General features: G+C 40.0%; 1 protein-coding gene across 3 annotated transcripts in view; it reads left to right on the top strand.

Annotated features, from left to right (window-relative positions):
* SYK (spleen associated tyrosine kinase) overlaps window positions 1-13,958 on the top strand; it is a 546,937-nt gene that overhangs the window by 364,931 nt on the left and 168,048 nt on the right. The gene's annotated exons all lie outside the window — the stretch shown is intronic.

A 13,958-nucleotide genomic window follows, 5' to 3' on the forward strand; every position in this document is an offset into this window, starting at 1 on the left:
TTCCGGCAACAAAACGCTTTGGAAAAACGCATACAAACTCATACAAATGCTGCGTTTTTTTCAAGCATTTTTATGAGCATGCATGAAAAAAACGCAGAGTTTTTATGCGTTTGTATGCGTTTTTAGTGCGTTTTTACCGCGTTTGCGTTTTTTTCCAACATTAGGTGGCCCCTCACACTAACCCAAACCATGACTTTACTAACCCTAACCCTAACCCTAACCCTGACCCTAACCCTAACCCTGACCCTAACCCTAACCCTGACCCTGACCCTGACCCTAACCCTAACCCTAACCCTGACCCTAACCCTAACCCTGACCCTAACCCTTAACCAAACCATACTAACCCTAACCCTGACCCTAACCCTAACCCTTAACCAAACCATACTAACCCTAACCCTAACCCTAACCCTAAACCCTAGCTAACCCTAACCCTAGCCCTAAACCCCCTTAACTAACCCTAACTCTAACCCAAACCCCTAAATTTCATTGTCCAACTAATGGTAAAAAAAAAAATGCATGCGCAAAAAAACGCATACATAAGCATGCCAATGCGCACATATGAGCACCCATAGACTTATAATGGGTGTCTTGCTGTAAAAACACGCATTGCGCACGCATGCGTTTTTTTGAGGCAAGTCGGACGCCCAAAAAATGCAACAGGATGCATTTTGTGCGCCCGAGCGCATACCGCAAAAAAACGCATGCGCGGAAAAACGCATACAAACGCATGTGTGTGTGCACATAAGCGCATCCCATACAAAGTATAGGGAAAAAAAACACATGCGCTTTTTAGCGCTAAAATACCGCGAAAAAAACGCAAGTGTGAAACCAGCCTTAAAAAGCAATCAAATGGCTTTACATGTGACTTTAGCATGGACAATGTTAAAGTTAAAATGTTGAATGGATTTAACATTAAAAAGGAACAATCCTTTCAAGTAACTTTTCAGAATAAGCTGTTGTGTATGTACATGAGGAATAATACTACCTCTGGCCATTATATGTCTTATATCCTGCATTTTTATCAATTTTCCCTTCTTCATGCTGTATCGCTGAACAGGTGGGGAAGACCATCTGTTGTGTTGTTTACTATACACTGAATTAAACGCAGAGGCGTTCCTGCTCTTCATTTATTAGTTAGTGCAGAGACAGAAGCAGCAGCAGCATAGAGGAAATTTATCCATGAGAACTGAGCAATGTAGATGTGAATCCAGCTTTTTGGAGCTAAAGTGAAATAAAACAATTGTAGAGAAAGCTCAGCACAGTCTGTCTGTGTCTGCCTTCACTTGTTTTCTCACTCTGCTCCTCACTTTTCCTCCCCTCCTCTAGCCATAGAATATGATAGGATGTGTAACGTGAAGTCCTTGTCTATTTAGTTTTGAGCAAGACACAATAGAGTTGTTTTTCACAGTTAGTGATAAGTTAAAGAGGCAACGTGGAGGAGAAGAGGATCTAAAGTGGAGAAAGATGTGGAATTATATGATGAGATACATTACAAATTTTATTATATGATTTATTTGTACTATTGATTTCTGCTTGTCTGTTGCCTGTTTGTTGAAAGTATAACTCCCATTTAAAGATCAGCTTAGTTTGAGCATTAAAGGTAATGCGTCTTCAGAAAATGGCCTAGTGTTTTTATGCTAAACACATTTTTAAATTATTGTTGATTTTTAATTTTAATTTTGAATACCACTAACTACATTGTAAAACAAATACTTACATTTTGCAGATTCCACAATGAAGTCGGATAAGTTCTATTTTGGAGAAATCATTTTTCAGTAGATATCTTATCATCACAGAAAGAATTATAATATTGTAAGCTAATACCTCTACATACTGTAGATAACAAAAGGTCCATCATTCACAACAGGTGATGTTCACTGCTCACCTTCCTCAGGGCCCGTACAATATCCTCAGCACAGGATATAGAACATACCATGAAAACTCACCTATAATAGTCAGTGAGTCAACTAAGGACTACCGATTTCCATGGTTCATGTGGCTGCTACTACTTTTTTCTTTTTTTCTGTATATGTAGCTATACGACATTTGTTTTCTGGGGAATTAGTTGTGTTTTTCAATGGCCCTTTTGGTACTTAGCATTTATCGACAATTAATTATTTTTTTGGGGGATGAAAAAAAACAAAACCAGCAACTTCACCATTGTTCCTATTCCGCAGCACTTTACAATTCAGGGAGTGCATATACAAACAATATAATAAATTACTGGTGGAATCCACCTGAAAAAAAGTCATGTACACATAGCCGTAATACTGTGGATACTGCAAATTAACTATGTGGATACTGGGAAGGACAGTTAATAAGTATAACTAAGTAAATAATTCTAGACCAAATATATATTTTATACTTTTAGCATTTTCACACAATTGATACATGAATTTGCAAAAAAAAGACATTTTCGTGTCACGGCTATCTTTTTACCAGGCTTAAAAGTCTCCTCAGCTTGGCATGTCACTCTCCACAAGGAGAAACATTATGTCTTGGATTCCAGATCCCACGTTCTCATTCATGCTATTGATACAGCACTATGGAATGGTTACACACCTATACTGTACACCTCACAAATCTAGAACTACATATTTCTATATATCTGAATATATAGAATATACTATATATATACATATATATATACAGTGTATATATATACCGTATTTTTTGAACTGTAAGATGCACTTCTTTGCTTTAAAAGTTTGGTAGAAGATGGGAGTGCGTCTTATTGTCTGGATGTACCTGCTGTAGATGGGGAGGTGGGAGAGCTGCAGTGGAGGATAAGGAGCCGTCTACTGTGGCTATCTCTTGGCCTGCTGCTAAAGAGAAATGAAGATTCAGTGCTCCCCACGCCCATAGTCCCGTCCACCTCTATGCACTGTAGCCAGCGCTGAGAATGGGGTTGGACCATGGGCGTGGGGAGCAGTGAATATTCATTTCTCTTTAACAGCAGCACAGTGTTAGCAGCAGCCGCCAGCTCCTGCAGCTGCCAGGGGATCACGTGTGCCCGCTATAAAGAGCAATGAATACTCACTGCTCTCCTCGTCTATGGGAGTGGAGAGCAGTGAATATTTATACTCTTTATTAGCGGGCACATGTGATCGCCATGTAATCTCTCTTGCAGCAAAACAACCCCACAGCATGATGTTGCCACCCCTGTGTTTCACAGTTGGGATGGTGGTCTTAGGCTTCCAAACTTCTCACTTTTTCCTCCAAGCGCAACGATGGCCATTATGCCAAAATGTTAAATTTTAGTTTCATCAGACCACAGGACAAGTCTCAAAAAATTAAGGTCTTTGTTCCTGTGTGCATTGGCAAACATCATTAATCTGACATTTTTATGCTTCTTATGGAGTAATGGCTTCTTTCTGGCAGAGTGGCCTTTCAGCTGATGTTGATACAGTACTCGTATCACTGTGGATATTGACACAATCTTACCAGCTTCCTCCATCATCTTCACAAGGTCTATTGCTTTTGTTCTTGGGTTGATACGCACATGTCGGACCGTAGCACGTTCATCTCTAGAACCCAAAACCTGTCTCCTTCCTGAGCGGTATGATGCCTGGACATTCCCATTTTGTTTCTACTTGCGTATAATTGTTTGTACAGATGCACCTTCATTTATCTTGAAATTGTACCCAAGGCTGAGCCAGACTTGTACAAGTCCATAATTTTCTTCTTGATATCTTGGCTGATTTCTTGAGACTTTCCCATGATGCTACACAAATAAACAGTTTGTTCAGGATCTTCCAAACACATGACATCACTATATGGACAGTCCAGCATTCTCTCTCTCTCATTATTCTGGCATTTGGTAAATAATAATAATCATGGTAATGCGAATTAACATAACATGAGAAAGATTTATTCTGATTTTATGTCAGATATTGAGAAAAACATGCGTATGTGTCTTGTTGTATTGTGTATGTAATCTTCTGATTTCAACTGTAAGTAGAATGGCTTCTTTTATTTATATTTTCTTCTGATGGGCCATGTAAACCAGGATAGGGATGAGCTGGCCATGCATACCATGATAGGTAAAGGGGGCCATGCCTACCAGAATAGGGATGAGGGGTCCATGCATACCAAGATAGGGATGGGCGGCCATGCCTACCAGGTTAGGTATGAGGGGACCATGCCTACCAGGATAGAGATGAGGGTGCCATGCATACCAGGATAGGGATGAGGGGGCCGTGCAGACCAGGATGGGGATGAGGGAACCATGCATACAAGGATGGGGATGAGGGGACCAAGTATACCAGGATGGGGATGAGGGGACCATGCATACAAGGATGGGGGCGAGGAACCATGTATACCAGGATGGGGATGAGGGGACCATACTTACCAGGATTGGATTTGGGAACCATGTATATCTGGATTGGGGACATATATACCAGGTTGGGGGATATTAGTATAGAATTTACCACATTTTTTGCATATTTTTTTTCTATTTTCCTCCTCTAAAAACCTAGGAGCGTCTTATAGTCCAGAGCGTCTTATAGTCAGACAAATAAGCTATATGTTTAGATTTATATGTATATTTATGATTATATGCATATTTATATATTTAGATATATAGAAAAATACAATGCTAGATGGGTGAGGTGTATAGATGTGTAACCATTCCTCTCTGTTTTGCCAGTGGCATGAATAAGAAAGTAAAGTCTATCTATCTATCTATCTATCTATCTATCTATCTATCTAGCATCTATCTATCCATAGAATACTCTGCAAAAGTTTTAGGCTGGTATGTCAAAATTCTGCAACCTAGCAGTGCTTCAAATAATTCAAGTGTTTGCTTTCATCAATTAACAAAATGGAAAGTGAATGAGCAAAAAAGAGAAATTGATTTTTTGCTGTGACCACCCTTTGTCTTCAAAACAGTATCAAAGCATCCATTCTTTGAGGTAAATCTGCAACATGGTTTGACGTTGTTTTGAAGATAAAAGGTGGAAGCACTAAATATTGATTTGATTTACATTTCTCTTTTGTTCATTTACTTTGCACTTTGTTAATAATAATAATAAACAATTATCGCTTATATTTATCAAAGCAATCTTTCTCTGCACCTTTCTAAAGTCTGTATTTTGGTTATTTGACACTTAGGTATATTTGATGGACCTTATTTTTACTTCAGGTTTGCAATGCGGAACAGTGAACCGTCAGTTTATTTATAAAAATGCTGAGTTAGATGTGTAAATAATACATTGTGCAGTCTTCAACAACACTGCCAGGAGACCTTTTAATGGCTATGAAAATTTAACTTACTCTTTATGTAATTACAGCACTGAATAGCATCCTCATGATACAAATAGATTTGTTACACAAGCAAACAAAATACTTGCAAATAAAATACACAGCAATAAATAAGGCTGCGTTCCTCTCATGGCATTTTTTTTGCGTTGATTTTCCACTGCGAAAACATTGCAAAAATGCTAAGAAAACGCATCCCATGCAATTCTATGGGATTCCGCATTGCTGTGCTAATCCTGCGGATTAATTGCATCGTGGTAAAATCTGCAGCATGCTCATTCTTTTGGCGGAATCGCAGCGATTCCGTACCCATAGGGATGCATTGATCCGCTTACTTTCCGCATGTGGCTATGGCCACCATGCGCAAAGTAAGCGGATCATGTGCGGATATGGTACCCATGGTCTGGAGGAGAGGAGACTGTCCTCCAGGCCCTAGGTACAATAATCCTGTAAAAAATAGAATAAAAATAAAAAATAGTGATATACTCGCCCTCCGGCGGCCCCTGAAGTCCTTCGCACCTCTCACCACGCTCCCGACATCTTCCGGTCCCAGTAATGCTTTGTGCGAATGACCACAATGACCTCGCAAGCGTGACGTTATCTCAGGTCCTTCGCGCAAAGCATTACTGGGACCGAAAGATGCTGGGAGCACCGCAGAGCAGATCGGGGGCCGTCGGACGGTGAGAATAACAATATTTTTTTTTATTATTATTATTTTAACATCCTATCTATCACATTCATGCACAAGCATTCCGCAAGCGGAAAACTCTTGCAGAACGCTTGTTTTCCGCGGGAAAACGCATGTGAATTCGCATGTGAATTCCGCGGGAGTGCGGAAATGTTGCGGAAATGTTAGAGCAGTGTGATCGATGGTCCTCAGATTAACTCTACAAGATGGAAAAAAAACACTTGTTTAAAGTTTAATTGTCCGTTCAGGTAACTGTTTTTTTAGAATAAGATGGCATATGTATACATGATAGATTTGATCAGTTTTGAGAGTGAATGTTCAGGCAAGTGCAGCAAACAGGAGGAGGGAGATAAAGAAAAATACAATTTTTTCCAACTTTAGATGACATTTGATGTCTGATCTATAATATAGACAGTCATAAACAGTGATTATTGTGGCTTATGAATAAATTTAACCATTTTAATATTTGTTAATTTATTTAAAAGAGAATCCCACCATTACGTCAGAGCAGAGAGGAACAAAAACAATAGCCTCTGCTCTGACTGACTCGGTGAAACCATTTATTAGAATGTGTCTGTGATGGGGTATGCGACAGAGCAGGAAGAGACACCAGGCCGATAAACAATCCAACGAGATTTATTGGAACAGGGAACTGGGGCAGCAAATATGAGGGTGATTCTGCAGCATCCACAATGAGTGGGGAACAAAGACAAGCATGCCCCCACCACATACAGGACAAGGAATGCTAATGTAAGCCTGATTACAGTATGGTCCATGTGTACAGGCTGAGGGGTGACTCTCTGTTACAGTTTCCCTTTAACATGATGGTCGATATTGATAATGATGATGCATTGTACGGGTGAAGTCTATAGCAAAATCTGCTGGAGCAAAATGGTCAAAAAGGTGTTATGAGGGAAAATGAGGTACATGGATAGCATAGGAGATAAGTTGCTGATCACTGGGGTCTCACAAAAAGAAAGATTGCAAGACTATGAGGCCCAGGTATCCCATTTATTGGATTATTAATATGTTTATAAAATGGTGTAGGAAGGTGAGGGTGCGCAGTGTAAAAATTAAGCAAGTTCACAATTTACTGGCTTTTTCTCTCTGCCTCTGTTCTCCCACAACCCCTTCTTTGGATATTAATGATAACTGCTCATTGCCAAAGAGATAGGCTGCTGTCTTCAAGCGGTGGATGAACCAGCACAGGTTACACTAAGGCTGGTCTGGATTTGTAGCATGGTAACTGCTGATTCTGGCCACCTCTCATTAGCGTCATTTATTTATAGAAAGCGGCTCCTGGTCACACAGAGCTAATGACCTGAATTGCCAATCACAAAAAGGACCAGCCCCTATCAACTAAGAATTTGAGAGGCTCAGGAGTGGTGTATTCCTCAAAAGAGATGTTGCGAACAACTCTTTAAGAGGAATGCTGGTTGGGCTTGTGCACTGCTTCTCCATCCACAGTCTTTAACACTAACATAGAAAGCCAGTCAGTGGGCTCAACTACCTCCATTAATCTCAAAGGCTTCCAATGGATTGCAGTGCAAATCTTGACCACAGCATTATTTCCAGGGACTCAGGACAGAGTCACCGAGTGCCCAGTCTGGAATATGTAATGCCCCTGCCTATGCTTACTCGTCTAGGTGTCAGTGTTTAAATTCACCTTGTCAGACTTAGAATTTTTAAAGGAATGGGTGATGATGTCTGTGACATGCTGGTGTAGTGCAGGCACATCTTTCTTAGAGAAGTAATGGCGACTGGGCAGCTAGGAGTCTTGGATGGCCATCAGCTTTCGGAAACTGTCTGTACTCACTTGTTCGGAAAACGTTTGCCAATCTCAAATTTGGCAAGAACATAGCACATTAAGATTCGTGTTTGGTTTCACGAGCATTTTTACTCAAAGTCAGCAAAATTTGGTCATAGTACGGTAAATCATTGCGTTTCCAATAATGCTTTTGTTATGACTTTGGCTAGGATAGTGGTGCTGTATGAATAGCGAGGGAGCAGGGAAATGTGTTTGATAAAAGGAAGGGGGTGTGTCCAGGTCAGAGGAGCTGTGGAGTGTATTTTTTTTCTATTTCTTTTGTTTTCTTTAATTTAATATGTGTACATTCCAGCAGCCAGTCAGGGCACAGAAACCATCCAAAACGTCATGACACAAGATCTTTTGCGATTGGCTGCCAAAGTCATGTGTCCCTGTCCATATAAAAAGCAGACATCTTGTTTTGCTGGCTCCATTTTCTCAGTATCACAGAGCAGAGAGGCCAGGTCCTGCTAGTGCTGCTGAAAGTGAACTTGTCAGTTAGCCAAATCAGTCAGTTAGCATCTAACTAGATTGTGTAAAAACTGTTTTGCAGTCTCCAGAGGCTCCATTTGCTAATCCAAATCGTGTGATAAAACTGTGTTTCAGTCAGAAATCAGAAGGCCAGATTTCCACCTAAAAATTGTTAGGCCTAATAAATGGGTGCAGCTAATATTGGGGTGAAGCCAGGAGGCTCAATTTGCTAATCCAAATCGTTTGTGATAAAACTGTGTTTCAGTGAGAAATCAGGGTGCCACATTTGCTCAACAAAATTGTTAGGTATAAGAGTGTTGTTCAGGCACACTGTCTAAGAAAGTAATGATTGTTCATTTAGTGACAGGTGACTTACAGGTATGGGCCTAAGGTTGTGAAACAGCAGGTTAAAATAGGGGAAGCATACATACAACATGAGTGGGAAAAAGAGAGGTCGTGGTAGAAGGGGGAATACGATTGGTATTTGACGTGTGCGTGGGTTAGGTGTTGATGTTAATGTTAATGAAAGCTCAACTGAACAAACACCGTCTTGTCCTATCCAAAGACCACTGACAACATCTGATACTGCAATGCAAAAACTTGGCACTCATAAACTGGTGAAAAAATGATTTCTCTATTTATTGGCATCCAGATAAATATTTGCTTAACGTTTTCGGTCCAATAACGGACCTTCATCAGAGATTCTCTGGATGCTGGATATAAGGACAAAAAGGCAATGAAGCACTATGGTATTGCGACCTAAGCCACTAGGAGTATTGCGCTGCAGCTGATGGCCCCTTCAGCGTGCGGTGTGTGCCGCTATGTGGAGGACGTACTTGTGCACCTTCTACGAACTAATTAATATCTGAGTGCCTTGTTGTTTCTACTTTTTAACATCTGATACTGGACGGACTACTTGACTCCCTTTCTTTGGCAGCAGCACAGTGGTACACCTTGTAGATGAAGGTCAGAAAGAGCATATGCTCTAGTGGATGGCATGCGCTGCACCAAGTTTCCTTCACCTTAACATCACACACAGTACAACCCTCAGAGGTGGCACCACAATTACCTTTGTTTTCCCTGTGTCACAACTCTACAACCACCCAACTAACTGTGGGGAACCACAGATGGGTGAGTCTGCAGAGCTGTTTACACATTTTATTCCATGGGCATCAGAGGTCTGCTCCAAAGCACCTGCTCCAAAGCATCTGCACCTTTGGCCAAATTTTTTTTCAGTTGGATCCGGAGTCAGACAAAGTAGCGTTCGAGCAGAAACCTACTAGATTACCGTTTAATCCATGTTCACCTTGAACACCAAGCCTATTCTCCCTTCCACCACGACCTTGCTTTTTCCCACTCATGTTCGATGTACCCTTTCCCTCTTTTAACCAACTGTTACACAATACTAGGCCCAGACCTGTCAGTCACCTGCCACTCAATTAACAATCACTATTCATTTGCGGAGATAGTGTGTCTGGACCACATTATTAGCAGAAAGGATTCGTAAATGTGGGTTGGTGTCTGTACCACACTATTAGCAGAAAGGATTTAGATTCAGAAATGTGGCCTGGTGTATGGCCCGCACTATTAGCACAAACTATTTAGATTCTGAAATGTGGCCTGGTCTCTAGCCAAAAGTATTAGCACAAATGATTTACATTCTTAAATGTGGCCTGGTCTCTGGCCCAAACTATTCGCAGAAAGGATTTAGATTCAGAAATGTGACCTGGTGTCTGGACCACACTATTTTCAGAAATTATTTAAATTCTGGAATGTGGACTCCTGTTTGCACCACAGTATTAGCACAAATTATTTCAATTCTGAAATGTGGACTTCTACCTGCACCACAATATTAGCACAAACAATTTAGATTCTGAAATGTGGATTCCTGGCTGAAACATAACACAGGTCAACGAAAAAAATTTTTTTTTCTGGTGTCCAAAATATTTTAATGAATTTGGGGTATTTTTGGGGTGCTGATTCTGAATATGTCATCAGTTTTGCCAGATTGGCTCAAGTTTTTGAGATTTTTGGTATCTTATTTATAGCACTTGTTGGTAAATGCGACGCATCATCTCATTAATTTCTTTGGATTAGTACTTGAACTGAGCAGTTCTCAATATAGTTTTGTGTTAATTAGTGTTCTAAAAGTTTGTTCATAGCTTGATTTTTGCACTAACTTTATGTTGTTGTCTGTTTTCCAGTGAAAAGCATGAACTCATCATGAAGAAGTTGTCTTAACGATCCAGACTCATTCTGTTACATTTGTGGTGAATATACACTGCCAAAACATAGAAGAAACATAACACACTTCGTAAAAAAAGTGTATTTTGCCTATTTTGGGGTTATGCTTGGGGACCAAGACAAGTTTTGGGCACCACACATAGTGTGCAAAGCATGTATCGAATTATTACGAAAATGGAGCAAAGGACAAAGAAAAAGCTTCAAATTTGGTGTTCCAATGGTGTGGAGAGAGCCAAAAAATCATCATGATGACTGTTATTTATGGTAAACACAGGTACAGGCACATCTTCACAATGAGGGACAGGCCTTCTTGCAGATTCCATGTTACTCCCATTTTCGTTTCTTATGCTTATTGAATCCTTGCACTTGCACTGCACAGAAATAACAGTCATCATGATGATTTTTTGGCTCTCTCCACACCATTGGAACACCAAATTTGAAGCTTTTTCTTTGTCCTTTGCTCCATTTTCGTAATAATTCGATACATGCTTTGCACACTATGTGTGGTGCCCAAAACTTGTCTTGGTCCCCAAGCATAACCCCAAAATAGGCAAAATACACTTTTTTTACGAAGTCTGTTATGTTTCTTCTATGTTTTGGCAGTGTGTATTCACCACAAATGTAACAGAATGAGTCTGGATCGTTAAGACAACTTCTTCATGATGAGTTCATGCTTTTCACTGGAAAACAGACAACAACATAAAGTTAGTGCAAAAATCAAGCTATGAACAAACTTTTAGAACACTAATTAACACAAAACTATATTGAGAACTGCTCAGTTCAAGTACTAATCCAAAGAAATTAATGAGATGATGCGTCGCATTTACCAACAAGTGCTATAAATAAGATACCAAAAATCTCAAAAACTTGAGCCAATCTGGCAAAACTGATGACATATTCAGAATCAGCACCCCAAAAATACCCTAAATTCGATGAAATATCTTTGGCACCAAAAATGCTGTTGACCAGTGTAATATAAGCTCAAAGAGTTTAGTTGCTAGTTTAGTTAGATTTGACACAGGAGTCTATCTAGCTCAAACATCTGATGATAAACTGCCTAACTTTCTGACTACTATTGCCATATCTTTGTCTTGATTTTAGTGGGACAATTTCCAAGAAATGGCTCCGGAGGCTCAACAATCGAGGTTGGATTGTCCCTTGCACCTGTGGAGGCTGGTTACCAAACAGCAAGTTGCTTTATTCATGGTTCAGTTGCTGAGGGTACACGGGAGGCATATGAGTCTGCTTGGCGAGAATAGTAGAGCCGGTTATTATATTAGGGTGATATTCTAGTAGATATAGATAGAATGTTTAATAAACATAATCTGTTATGGGTGGGTACCATAAAGACAAGAAGTGATTTCTAGTTGAGTTTAAAAATAAATATCTTTACTAAATAACATTAATTTATAAAAAAAAAACCCGATAAAAAGACAGGAAAATTGGCCTCCAGTGGAGAAGGAAAAGAAGCAACTGTTTGGGTAAAATGGGGAAGAATAAAGTGAGAAAATATGATTAAGATATTACACAGACACTGCTGGAATGTGAAACGGTATTAGGAGCCCCAGTGGAATATTCCAAATTGTGGTAAAACTATACCTAAATACTGATCTAAAAATTCATTTGGAATTTTAGAATGGCTTGGAAGGTAATTGGGGAGTGGTTTGTACTTCCATTTTGAAGTAGTTATATTCTGGTTAACTTTTTCACTGGCATTTTTTGGGTCACTGAGAGATGGGGAATTAGTTTCACAGTAGATGGAAAGCAGGCGGTTTGTTTTGGAATGACATTGCTTGTGCAGATAAGTGAATTGAATTTTGGATTAGAAAGTCAAAGACAGATCAAGTAGGTCGAGGCAGAAGTGTTAATCTTGGGTTGGTGGTTGGGTCTGAAATGTGTCCATTGCACTGCATCATAGAGTATCGGCAGTTATGTCCAGAAAAGAACGGTCCGTTGCTTCATCATGCGGATGAGTCTTTTCTGTCAAGATACCAATTTATTGCAGTCTAAGGGGTAAGGTTTCTCCTTCTGGAGAGTGACATACCAGCTCTGGCTTGTGAAGGTAAGGAGGCTTATTCGCCGTGCAATGCTCCTCTGGGAAATTTTATAAGCAAATTGCCTCTTCAGAAAGAAAGAGGACTTTACAGCGCCACCTATTGGTATTGCAGGGATGAGAAAAGGACTAAGGAGTGGAGTTTGGATCGGGCTTGTTTTGCTTTCTCACTTTAGGATAGATGCGGTGACAGGAGTAGCAGACAGGCCTCAGGCCACAGCAAACAAAAACGGATAGGAAGATGGAGTTCTAGTAGGCATAGGTCATGTATAAGGCATTAGTCTGAACAGTTGTTTTTGTTTGAATTTGTTTATCCTGAATTAATAATTGTAGGTAATTAGGCATGTTCTTTGTTTTATATTGCAGAGGGGCCTTGTATGGCCTGGTTGTTTCATTGAATCATAGAATGTTAGAGTTGGAAGGGACCTAAAGGGTCCTTGTGTCCAACCTCCTGTTCAACGCAAGATTCACTAAACCATCTCAGACAGATGTCTGTCAAGCCTCTGTTTGAAGACTTCCATTGAAGGAGAACTCACCACCTCTCATGGCAACCTGTTCCACTCATTGATCACCCTCACTGCCAAAAAGTTTTTTCTAATATCTAATCTGTATCTTCTCCCTTTTAGTTTCATTCCATTGCTTCTCGTGTTTCCATGTACAAATGAGAATAAAGATGATCCCTCTACACTGTGACATCCCCTCAGATATTTGTAGACCACTATTAAGTCTCCTCTTAGCCTTCTTTTTGCAAGCTAAACATTCCTTTAACCGTTCTTGGTGGGACACACTTTGCAGTGCGCTTACCATCCTGGAAGCTCTTCTCTGAACTTGCTTCAGCTTTTCAATCTCTTTTTTAAAATTTGGTGCCCAGAACTGGACACCATATTCCAGATGGGGCCTGACCAAGGAGGAATATAGGGGCATAATTACTTCAGGTGATCTAGACTCTATATTTCTCTTAATACATCATAGAACAGTGTTTGCCTTTATTGCTGCTGCATCACACTGTTGACTCATGTGCAATCTGTGATCTATTAGTATACCCAAGTCTTTTTCACACTTGCTGTTGCTTAGTTCTATTCCTCCCTTTCTATAGTTGTAATTTTCATTTTTCTTGCCCAGTAGAATCTTGCATTTCTCATTGTTAAATATCATTCTATTAGTCACTGCCCATTGTTCAAGGTTATTTAGATCCTTCTGAATCATTTCTCTGTCTTCTCTAGTGTTAGCTATCCCTCCTAGCTTTGCATCATCTGCAAATTTGATTAGTTTACCTTCAATTCCCTTATCTAGATCATTTATAAAAATGTTGAACAACACTAGGGCCAGGACAGAGCCTTGTGGTACCCCACTTGAAACACTTTTCCAATTAGATATGCAACTATTTATTACACTCTTTGAGTACGATCACTGAGCCAGTTATGAATCCACCTAAC

This window comes from Dendrobates tinctorius, unplaced genomic scaffold (genome assembly GCF_039654945.1).
Source record: "Dendrobates tinctorius isolate UK_male_01 unplaced genomic scaffold, ASM3965494v1 ptg000044l, whole genome shotgun sequence".
Taxonomy (NCBI): Eukaryota; Metazoa; Chordata; class Amphibia; order Anura; family Dendrobatidae; genus Dendrobates; species Dendrobates tinctorius.